The sequence below is a fragment of the Phascolarctos cinereus genome, unplaced genomic scaffold, assembly GCF_003287225.1.
Source record: "Phascolarctos cinereus isolate Bilbo 61053 unplaced genomic scaffold, phaCin_HiC Scaffold_5;HRSCAF=322, whole genome shotgun sequence".
NCBI classification, from domain to species: domain Eukaryota; kingdom Metazoa; phylum Chordata; class Mammalia; order Diprotodontia; family Phascolarctidae; genus Phascolarctos; species Phascolarctos cinereus.
In genome coordinates this window covers 10,177,547-10,189,979 of record NW_027555958.1, presented here as the reverse complement: position 1 = coordinate 10,189,979, position 12,433 = coordinate 10,177,547, and positions in this window count along the sequence as shown.

Genomic DNA, 12,433 nt, shown 5'->3' with positions numbered 1-12,433 from the left:
AAACCAAGACAAAAAAAAGCCAATTTGTCTTAAAACTCACAGAGACATTTTGATGGTTGGACAGCTGTGACCTAGAAATTACTGACTCAGTCAACTGCCTTGATATACATCTTTTACCATGCATGCATATGCCAGCTCAGTGGGCTTAGACACAGTCCTTGATGGTCACCAGGGCCCAGTTGCGTTGGTCAGCAGGGGACTGACTATATCCTGAATCTAAGCTAAAGGACTCGCCTTTGAAGCGTGCTGTCACCGAGAAGGTCACAGACTGTGTTTGGAGTGAGGTTGCAGGCATACGATGACAACAAACCACTGATATTCTGCCCGGGCCCCAGGGGGTGCTGTACGCCAGAGACAGGGAGCAATGCACTATGAAGTTAGGGTACCCTGCTGGCCAGGGGAGACCAATGTGGCTGAAGGAGCCTTGTCCTAAAGGCCATGAGACCGGGGAGCTCTGAGGACACCCAAGAAGAGAAGACTTTATGTGTGACACCAGGGAGATGGTTTGTAATAAAACTGCAGTACAATTCACAGGTTAGATGACTGGTGAAAGTCTGATGAGGCTGCTGGGACACAAGCCAAGAAGGTAGTCACTGATGTCAGAGGAATCAAGTCTCCTGGTGGTACCCTCCTGTAGAGACAATGACAGGAGCTGGAAATACGCAATTGAATACTAGACTCATTCCACAAAAGATACCAAGAAGCAGCTGGTCCTTGAATGCCTTACTACATTGTGACTTAGGATATATGGGGAAAGAGAAGTTCCTAGAGCTAGTGAAAAACAGATTTAAAAATTTTTTTTTATTAATTTATTTAATTTTATTGTTCCAGCATGACTGTAGATGTCAATAAGGAGTCAGTTAACCAGCATTTAAGAATATTTTTTTCAAATGAAGATCTGCCTTCTCTTCTCACCTTCCCTTTTCCCCCACTGAGAAAATAAAACCCAAAAAAATCCTATTACAAACATGTATAGTAGAGGTGAAGTTAAGGTGGCAGAGTGAGAGAGATGGTTTTTATCTAGCTCACCCACCATGTTTCCTCTATCACAATGCAGAAAATGCACCAGACCTAATCCTGAGCAGCAAAGCCAAGAAAAAGTCAAAATGAGTAATTTTTCCAGCCCAGAAGAACTTAGGAAAAGAGAGAGGTCTACAAACATTAGGGAACAGGCTGCCAGGAGAGGGAAAGATGGCAGATGCAGTAGGGGGCATTCCAGAACTCAGGGCCAAGACAAAGCATCAGGTCAGGAAGGACTGGAGAAGGAGATCCCAGGGGATCCCTGAATTACTGCTCAGTGCAAGAATAGGTGCCATCAGGCAGCTCTGCCCAGTTCTGGGTCACTGATTCAGGGCCAAGAGAGGTGCATCACTACAGCGATAACACAAGAAGACTCTGAAAATAGGAAAAGGATAAAAGTAAAGATATTGACTCAGATTATTTTTTCAAAAAGGGACCATCGTAAGCTGTGTACTGAGCAAGGGATAAGTTCCAGGAACACAATAGTGTCAATCTGGGAGCAGAGAAGCAGCAACTCAGTTATATCCTTTAGCCCAACACATCAGCCAACAGTGAAATAATCAGGGAAGGATTCCTAGACCAAAGAGGATTCGGCACAGCAGTTCAGTCCCTCTGAACCCACAGAACCTCCTAATGGGTAAGTGACTGAGTCCATCAGCAGCCTACAGAAACTCAACCACACATAAGCCAACAGGTCCAATCCTGGGTCAGGAACTTACAGAGCTCAGACAAGTAGAGTGATAACCATCTCTCCCCAGATCACCAATCTGAGAGCACTGAAAACTTGCAGGCTCCCAGACTGAGCTGTGAAAACAGTAAAAGGATATGAAAGGACATGATCAGGTCAAACAATCCTGCAGAAACAAGTAGAACTTGGCACTAACAAAGTCCACACTGAAGAACGAGGCTTGAAGACTGAGGAAACAAAAAAAGAATCTGACCAGAAGGAGCTATTATGATGACAGGGAAACTCAAGACACAAATACAGAAGACAATGATTTGAAAACATCGACAAAGCCTCAAACAAAAAGTGCATTTTGGACACAAGCCCAATGAGAATTCCTAGAAGTTAAAGAATTTTTAAATTTTTAAACATTTTTATTTAAAATCTTGAGTTCCAAATTCTATTCCTCCCTCTCTCCCTCCCCTTACCCCTTCCTAAGATGGTAAGTAATCAGATATATGTTATACATGTGCGATTATGTAAAACATCTCCATATTAGTCATTTTGTATAAGAAGATTCAAATTTTTTTAAAAAGTGAAAAATAGCATGCTTTAGTCTCTATTCAATCAATACCAGTTATTTCTCTGGAGGTGGACAGGATGTTTCAACATTAGTTCTTTGGGATTGTCTTAGATCACTTTATTGTTGAGAATAGCTAATTCATTCAGTTCTTTATCAAACAATATTGCTGTTACTATGTACAACATTCTCCTGGTTCTGTTCGCTTCACTATGGATCAATTCATCTAGGTCTTTCCAGGTTTTTCTGAAGCAATATTTTCTCCTTGACTTTGAAACTTAGTTATGATTTTCCTGTGAGTTTTCATCTAGGGATCTCTTTCAGGTGGTGGTGATAATGGATTTTTTCCCCTATTTTATTTAGCCTTTTGTTCTACAACCTCAGGGGACTTTTCTTTAATGATTTCCTGTCATATCTTATCTAGACTCTTTTTTTAAAAAAAGCATAACTTTCATGTAGTCCAACAATTCTTATATTGTCTTTCCTTGATCTGTTCTCCAGATTAGTTGCTTTTCTAATGAGATATTTCACGTTCTTTTCTATTTTTTCATTCTTTTGATTTTGTTTCATTATTTCTTGGTGTCTTAGAATGTTATTAGCTTCCCCTTGCCCAATTCTGATTTTTAAGGAGTTATTTTCTTCCTTAAGTTTTTGGATCTCTTTCCAATTGGTTGACTTTCTTTTCATAATTTTCTTGGGCTGTTCTTATCTCCCTTATCTGAACTTTGAAGTTCTTTTTAAGTTCTTCCAAGAACTCTTTTTGGGTTTGTGACCATTTGACATTTTTCTGTGAAGTAGGAGTGGCTTTTTTAGCTTCACTATCTTCTTCTGAGTATGAACCCAGATCTTCTTTATCCTCATATCTATCTATGGTTAGGTTCTTTCTCCTTTGCTTACTCATTTTTTTTTTTAGTGGCTTGTCACTGCAAATACTCTTGCTCCCTGTGGTCTCTCCATGGCAGAAAACTTCAGCTTTCCTCTCTGCCCTGGAATTGAAACCAAAACCAAGTACTCTGCTGTCCTGTAAGTGCCAATAGGCAGCAACCTGGGATTGATTCTGGTCAGCACAATTGGGCCAGGTGTCCCAAGACAGCAGAGAGTCCTTTAATCTTCTACTCAGCTGTCCAACTCTCACTCTGACCATAAGGTAAAAGTGTCCGCTGCCACCCAACCCCCAATGGCCCCCAGCACTTACTGTTTGCTGATTCAGCAGAGTCTGCCTGGAATTGTTTGCACTTCAATCAGGCCAAACCCTCTGCCCCTGAAGGTCTAGTCTGTCTTTCTTTCTTTCTTCCTTTCTTATTTTTGGTGAGGCAGTTGGGATTAAGTGACTTGCCCAGAGTCACACAGCTAGTAAGTGTCTGAGGCTGGATTTGAACTCAGGTCCTCCTGATTTCAGGGCTGGTGCTCTATCCACTGTGCCACCTAGTTGCCCCAGGTCTGGTCTTTCTTAAAGTCCTCCCAGGTTGTCCTAGGAGGTAAACTTCATTACCCTGACTTATTTCTGCCAAAGTTCACTTTGAGACAATTACCTTGTTTGTGAGAGAATTTTGGAGAGCCCAGTATTTCCTGTCGTGTTCCACCATCTTCCAAGAATCCTCTTTTATTTTTAAAATTTTGAGTTCCAAATTCTGTTCCTCCTTCCCTCCTTTACCCTCCTCTAAGATGGTAAGCAATTTGATATAGGTTATACATGTGCAATCAATTTCCATATTAGTCATGTTGTAAAAGAAAACACACACCAAAAAAAAGGGCCAAGAAAAATAAAGTTTTAAAAAAGTATGCTTTGGTCTGCATTGACTCCATCAGTTCTTTCTCAAGGTGGATAGCATTTTTTCATCATAAGTCCTTCAGAATTGTCTTCGATCGTTGTATTGCTGAGAATAGCTAAGTCATTCATAGTTTATCATCACACAATATTGCTGTTACTGTGTACAATGTTCTCCTGGTTCTGCTCACTTCACTTTGTTCATGTAAATCTTTCTGAGTTTTTCTGAAAGCATCCTGCTCCTCATTTCATTATAGCACAAAAGTATTCCATTACAATCATATACCACAGTTTGTTCAGCCATTCCTCAATTGATGGACATCCCCTCAATTTCCAGTTCTTTACCACCACAAAAAGAACTGCTATAAATATTTTTGTACAAATAGGTCCTTTCCCCATCCCCCCTACTTTAAAAAAAAATCTCTTTGGGATATAGACCTAGTAGCGGCTTTGCTGGGTCAAAGGGTATGTATCATTTTATATCCTTTGGGCATAGTTCCAAAGTGCTCTCCAGAATGGTTGGATCAGTTCACAACTCCACTAAGCTCTCCTAAGTGCATTAGTGTCCCAGTTTTCCCACATCCCCTCCAACATCCACCATTTTCTTTTCTGTCATATTAGCTAGTCTGATAGGCATGAGGTGGTGCCTCAGAGTTTTTTTAATTTGGATTTCTCTAATCAGTAGTGATTTAGGGAGGGTTTTTTTTTCATGACTATAGATAGCTTTGATTTCTTTATCTAAAAACTGCCTGTTTGTATCCTTTGACCATTTATCAGTTGGGGAATGACTTGTACTCTTACAAATTTGGCTCAGTTCTTTATGTATTTGAGAAATGAGGCCTTTATGAGGGACATTTGGTGTAAAAATTTTTTTTTTCCATCATTCTGCTTTCCTTCTAATCTTGGCTGTATTTGGTTTTGTTTATACAAAACTTTAAAAATTTAATATAATGAAAACTATCAGTTTTACAATTTAATATAATGAAAACTATCAGTTTTACATCTCATAATACTCTATCTCTTGTTTGGTCATAAATTTCCCCTTTATCTATAGATCAGACAGGTAAACTATTCTATGCTCCCCTAATTTGCTTATGGTATCACCCTTTCTGTCTAAATCTGGTACCCATTTTGACCTTGTCTTGGTAGACAGTATGAGAAGTTGGTCTATACCTAGTTTCTGCCAAACTCTTTTCCAGTTTTCCTAGATTTTGTCAAATAGTGAGTTCCTGTCCCAAAAGCTTAGACCTTTGGATTTATCAAACTAGCTTATATGGTAATTTACTTCTGTGTGTTGTGTACCTAATCTATTCCACTAACCCTCCACTGTGTTTCTTAGCTGGTACCTGGTTGTTTTGATGATTACTGCTTTACAACACAATTTGAGATCTGGTATGGCAAGGCCACCTTCTTTTGAAAGAAAAATTTTCAGTAATTCCCTTGATAATCCTGACCTTTCATTCTTCCAGATGAATCTTATTATTTTTTCTAAGTCTATAAAATAAGTTTTTGGTAGTCTGGTTTGTCTTTGAGTAGGTAAATTAAGTAGGTAGAACTGTCACATTTATTATATTGGCTTAGCCTACCTGTGAGCAATTCACATTTTTCCAATTGTTTAGATCTGACTTTATTTGTGCAAAACATACCTTGTAATTGTGCTCATACAGTTTTTGGGTTTGTCTTGGCAGGTAGATTCCCAAATATTTTACATTGTCTGTAGTTATTTTAAGTGGAATTTCTTTTTCTATCTCTTGCTGTGTACTTTATTAATAATATATAGAAATATTGACTATTTGTATGGGTTTATTTTATGTTCTGCAACTTTGCTAAAGTTGTTATTTCAACTAGTTTTTCAGTTGATTCTCTAAGATTCTGTAAGTACACCATCATACCATCTGCAAAGAGTGATAGTTTTGTTTCCTCATTGCCTATACTAATTCTTTTTTTTTTTCCCTAGCACAGTACTGAATAATAGTGGTGATAACGGGCATAGTTGCTTCACCTCTTATCTTACTGGGAAGGCTTCTAGCTTATCCCTATTACAAATAATGCTTGCAGGGGCATCTACGTGGTGCAGTGGACAGAGCACCAGCCCTTAAGTCAGGAGTGCCTGAATTCAAATCTGACCTCAGACCAAATGCTTGACCCTTATTAACTGTGTGACCCTGGGCAAGTCACTTAACCCTAATTGCCTAAAAAAAATAATAAGAATGCTTGCTGATGGTTTTAGATAGATACTACTTATCATTTATCATTATGCTTTCTAGTATTTTTAATAGGGATGGGTATTGTATTTTGTCAAAAGCCTTTTCTGATTCTGTTGAGTTAATCATATTATTCCTCTCGGTTTTGTTATTGATATCATCAATTATGCTGATAGTTTTCCTAATATTGAACCAGCCCTGTATTGCTAGTATAAATCCCACCTGGTCTTAGTGTATGATCCTTGTGATGTATTGCTGTAATCTCACTGCTAGCATTTTATTTAAAATTTGCGCATCAATATCCTTTAGGAAAATTAGTTTATAGATTTCTTTCTGTTTTTGCTCTTCCTGATTTAGGTATCAGCACCATATTTGTGTCATAAAAGGAATTTGGTAGGACTCCTTCTTTGCCAATTTTTCCAACTAGTTTATATAGCATTGGAATTAATTATTCTTAAATAGCTGGTAGAATTCACTCCATGTGTCCCTAGGGACTTTTTTCTTAGGGAGTTCATTGAGAGAGCTCTGGAAGTGACTATTACCAATTCAGTTGCCCCCAAGGCCTGCACTGGCTAGCCTGTGTGGGCCACCTGTGCTGGACTGCACTCCATTCTCACCTCAGTGAGACAGACCTTTCATGTTCACCTTCTAAGTTGTCTTGGGCTGCTAAAGTGCTTCACTCTGTCCTTCTGTTGGTTCTGCCATTCCAGAATTTGTTTTGAGGCGTTATTTAAAGTTGTTCAGAGGGAAATCTGGAGAGCTCAGGGGAGTTCCTGCCTTACTCAGCTATTTGGGTTCCAACCTCCTTGTGGGAGCTTTTCAAATTCCATCTTATGGTTCAGTAGTACTGGATTCACTTCCCTAGCTAGTCTGATCCATTGATCTTTTCATGGATGTCTATATAATTTTTTTCACTATTTTAATGGCTGCTGCTTTATAAGATTATTAAAGTCTGGGATTCCTATTCCCTTCCTTCCTACTTTTTTTTTTTATTATATCCCTTAATATACTCAATCTTTGGTTTTCAGCATGGAAGTGTCTTCTTAAGAGTCCTCAGAGGGGCTCAGCTTGACCTTTCTTAGTGTTGCCACATTCAGTTTCAGTCATCCTGTGGTGGTTCCTTCTATTTACATTGTTGTGTTTGTTATTTTCCTAGCACAGCTGCCTTTGCCTCTCATCAGTTCATAAAATTCTTTCCATGCTTCTCTGTACTTGTCATTTCCCACATTCATGTTCCACCATTTGTTTAGTAGCCATTCTCCAAATGATGGTCATCTGCCTAATCAGTTTGCTGGCTGGTGCAGTGGACAGAGGGTTGGATCTGGAGTCAGGAAGACTTTGAGCTCAATTCTGGCCTCACATACTTACTAGCCACCTTCCATCTACTCTATATTTATTTTGTACATGCATATGTTATTTATCTTCCATTAGAATATATCTTTTTGAGAGCAGAGACTGCTTTTTAAAATTTTCTTTCCATCTCCACAGTTAAGTTCAGTGCCTGGCACATAGTAAAATCTAATGGGGGAATGAATATTTGTTGATCAAATGAGATCTTAATTGAGTATCTTTCTTCTTGAAGAAGGGGAAAGAAACAAAAACTTGTTCTAATAGAGGTTTCTTTCTCTCAGCATAACAAACAATAGCTTCGTGACTTATTTTATTTGTTCAGATTCCCTTATTAAAAAGACTAGGTTTGAAACTGTAATCAAAAGGATTAAGTACTGCGAAGATTCAGTTTAGGTTCGGATTTCTTCTTCTCTTCTTCTTCTTCTTCTTCTTCTTCTTCTTCTTCTTCTCTTCTTCTTCTTCTTCCTCCTCCTCCTCCTCCTCCTTCCTTCTCCTCCTCCTCCTCTCCTCTCTCCTCCTCCTCCTCCTTCTTCTTCTTCTTCTTCTTCTTCTTCTTCTGCAATTAGGGTTAAGTGACTTGCCCAGGGTCACACAGTTAGTAAGTGCCAAGTGTTTGGTGTGAGGCTGGATTTGAACTCAGGTCCTCCTGATTCTAGGTTCAGATCTCAAGATATAATGACACGTACTCAGGATAAACTTAACAAATAATCACATTTATTTACAATGATTAATAATGATTAAAAACCACACCAGCAATAAAGGTAAGAATAACATTTCATGCAACAAGTAATTATCAACATAAAGGAAAGTAGGAATAAGAAAAGAAAGGATACCCACTCACTGACCAGGCGAGCTCAAATACCTAATAGACAGGGGAGACTGGAGAACGGCCAAAAGGTCTGGTCAGGGAGGCAACAGGGAGCGTCCTATCCCTGGACACAACAAAAGCCAGGCATGGGATCTACTTCCAGCAGACAGTCAGCGTCCCTATCTCTGACATCAAAGTCTCCAAAATCTCCCTTTCCAACGACCCTTTTTATATCCATGTAAACCAGGGAAAAACAATCTTGATATTTCGTTTTGTGTACGGCTCCTTGGTGAGCACTCAGATGCAGGGCACATACACATTCTAACAATGGTTGGAGCTTGATCAGAGCTCCAACTACTTGTGTATTGTGTAATTGTCCAAGAAGTGATCAATTCCTTGGACAATCACATGCTTTTCTCAAGAAAAAATGTTTCCCAGGTAACATTGTTTAGTTGTTACTTAATGTTCCAGTCTCCTTCATCCTGGCCACGCTTTGATGACTCCATTTTATCTTTATGTCGGGTCATGAGGCGGTTACACTGTTAGGTCATAAGACGATTACACAGGGGGCTGGGGAGGAGCTATCCTCCTCAGTTTCCCTTACAGAAACCAAGGATTCAAATCTGATGCAGATCATCTGTTTGGAAGTATCTGATCAAAACCTGCCAAATATAGTTCGGCATTCCAAGAATCAAGAAACTGGGGATTGTGATAATAGTTTAGAGAAACAGAAGGGCAAGCAGGAATGACAATCTGGGTCCTGGAGCAACTGTTAATCAAGTAGATGTAGCTCAGTGTAATAATTTGAAAGAAGTTTCAGGCTGAGGTCAGCTTTTGTTGCCCTGTGGAGAAGAGCTTTGGAGGAAAGTCTCTGTAAATATAAGGGACTTGAACAGAGTTTCAGGGACTTTCTTAACACATGTGATATATTCTTCTCAGGGAAGAACCTGTATAAGTATACTACAAGCAAGAAGCTATTCAGTTACCACTCAGATCTCATTAAATTGAAGGGAATGCACACTGGAGAAAAACTACATGAACACAATGAAAGCAGAAAAGCCACTGGAGAAGATAAAATTTCATTGCACATCAAAGATTCATAAAGGAGAGAAACATAAATTTAATAAATGTGAGAAAACCTTTATTCGAAGGGAATGCTCACCTAAACACAAGAGAATATTAAAAAAAATACTTTGACTATAATAAATGGAGGAAAGCCTTTAGTGAGCAAAGATACTTCCTTATCCATAAAGAATTCAAATTAGAGAAAAACTCTTTGAATATAATGAATATGGAAAAAGCATCAGCTGGAGAGCAATCCCTAACAGATACCAGAGAATTCATGCTGGAAAAAACTATTTGCACGTAACAAATGTGGGAAAGCCTTTAGCCAGAAGAGAAGTCTTATTATCCATCAGAGAACTCACACTGGAGAGAAACCATCTGAATGTAACAAATGTGGGAAAGCCTTTAGCCAGAAGAGAAACCTTGTTTGCTATCGGAGAATTTATACCAGAGAGAAACCATCTGAATGTGGGAGAATCTTCGGTAGCCAGTCAAGGTACACTAGTCATCAGAGAATTCATACTGGGTGGAAAAACACTTTGCATGTAAAGAATGTGGGAAAGCTTTCATTTTAAGGGTATGCCTTATTGCCCACCAAATAACTCGCTCAGAGAAACCACTTGAATGTAATGAATGTGGGCAAATTTTGTCAACCTGAAAGTTTGGTTGGAGAAGGCAAACAAGTTAGGTGATACGTTGATTATATAGTTTATTCCCTTTTAGCTAGCGAATCATGTCTGGAAGCCAGAACGTGATTCTGACTCCAAGATTAAGCAAAATGAGAGAGGTTTTATATAGTTTAGAGTGATCAGACTCAGGATGTCTGTGTTACAAAAAAATACAGCCTCCATATGTTTTTTTTTAACATATAGCATGGGAAAGGAATTTTCTTAATTGAATAGGTTGTAAATACAATAAAATAGGAGAATGTAAAAGTGCCAATTGGAATTATAGACCAGGATAAAAAGAGTCCCATTATTCAAGAGAATGTCTGGTCCCAGACATCCTGGGCTTAGTGATAACGAACAGCAAGAATGCTGGTCAGTTCCATCTGATCCTGGAATTTGCTGACACAGGAAGGGGTGTTTTTAGTTCACTCAGAGAGAAAAAGATTAATTCAGGTTTTTGGCCCTTATTGGGGCTCAACTGATCTTAAATGATTATCAGTCTTGAGTTGCCAGTCAAACTGCACATGACATTAGAGAATTCACGGGGGTGGCGTAGGGAACCCTTTGCAAGTAGGGAATGCACACGAATTGTCAGCATTCAATTTTAATGTATATTCATGAGTATCCCATGTATCCTAATCTTGCACCAAAGACAGTTCAGTAATAAACTATTTTTAAGTAGTACCAGCACAAATTTTTCAAGCTTCACATAATGGTTGCATCCCACTTTTTGGCAAAAAAATGTTGGCATAAAATCTGCGACGATTATGTGGCGAACTATGGTATATACAAAGCAAGTGATATGCTGGATAAATAAGAAATAATTAACAGAGAGAACTCTCTAAAATTAAGGGTTGGGGAAGTCTCAGTAAAAAATGGGGATTTATTTGGGAATTAAAGGAAGACGAGTCAATAGGTAGAGTAGAAGAGGGTGGGCATTCCCACAGTGGGGGACGGCCAGAGAAAATGTCAGGAGCTGAGAAACGGAAGTCTTGTTTGTGGGACAGCAAGGGGGCCAGTGTCACAGGATCAAGATGACTTGTCTGGGGATAAGGTATAAAAAGACTGGAAAGACAGAATGGGGCTAGGTGATGAAGGGCTTTGAATGCCAAACAGACCATCTTGTATTTGATGCTGGAGGCAACAGGGAGCTACTGAAGTTTGTTGAGGGTGTGTGGGGTGTGCAAATTGTGCACTTCAGGAAAATCACTTTGGTGGTGAGCAGACGTTGGACTGGAATGGAGAGGGACTCAAGGCTTAGACCCCTCAGCAGGCTACTGCATTAATTTAGGCATGAGGTGATGCCTGAACTACAGTATCAGAGTATAAGACACTTGGGAATCCACCTACCAAAACACAAACACAAACACACACACACACACACACACATACACAAACAGAAATCATTTAATACAACTACCAAGTATATTACAGAAAAAAAATCCAGCTCCAAATAACTGGAGAGAAACTAATAATTCATGGTTTGACCTTGCCAATATAAGCAAAATGACAATACTACCTAAATTAACTTACCTATTCAGTGCCATACCAAACCTGCTCTACAGAGCTGGAAAAAAGGATAACAGAATCCATCTAGAGGAACAAAACGTTGTTAACGTCAAGGAAAATAAAGAAAAATGGAAGGGAAAGGGCCCAACAGGACTAGTTTGACACCACATAGACCCCCAAAAGATAGAAGTAAAGTCACACAGGATCCTGGGGTTCAGGAATCCCAAAGACCTCAACTAAGGTAAAGTCTCACTTTTCCACAAAATTTGCTGGGAAACCTGGTAAGCAGCCCTGCAGAAACCAGTTTTAGGCCAGCTTCTTGCACCACATACCAAGGTAACTCCAAACTGAATCTGGCTTACCCAGGAGCATCGGGAGGACTGGTGGAAATGTAGTCCAACAGTGCTTGTGGGGGCTAGACTTTTCCTGAACCCGTGAGAGATTCAGGTCTTTACTGCCTTGGAATAAGTCCCTGACTTAGACACCGGTCCACTTAAGCAAATTTCCCCCCAGGGTGCCTGTTCTGTCGGGCTGGGCGGGCCTGACTTTCTTAGGTCAAGGAACCGGCAGCAACTAACCCTGTGAACTTGAATCTGGATAATTATCTCGCCTTAGCTACAAAACCCAACTGCACCACTAGAGGGTGATGCGGCAGATCCAGACAAAGTTCATGTGAAGAAGATCAGGGGGTCTTAGTGACGGCACCAAGAAAGACCCGGTGTCTCTAAAAGGGGGGGTGAGTTCAGCTCTCCCCCATCCCGGTCAGACTAGGGGTGCCCCACAAAACTGAACGTGGG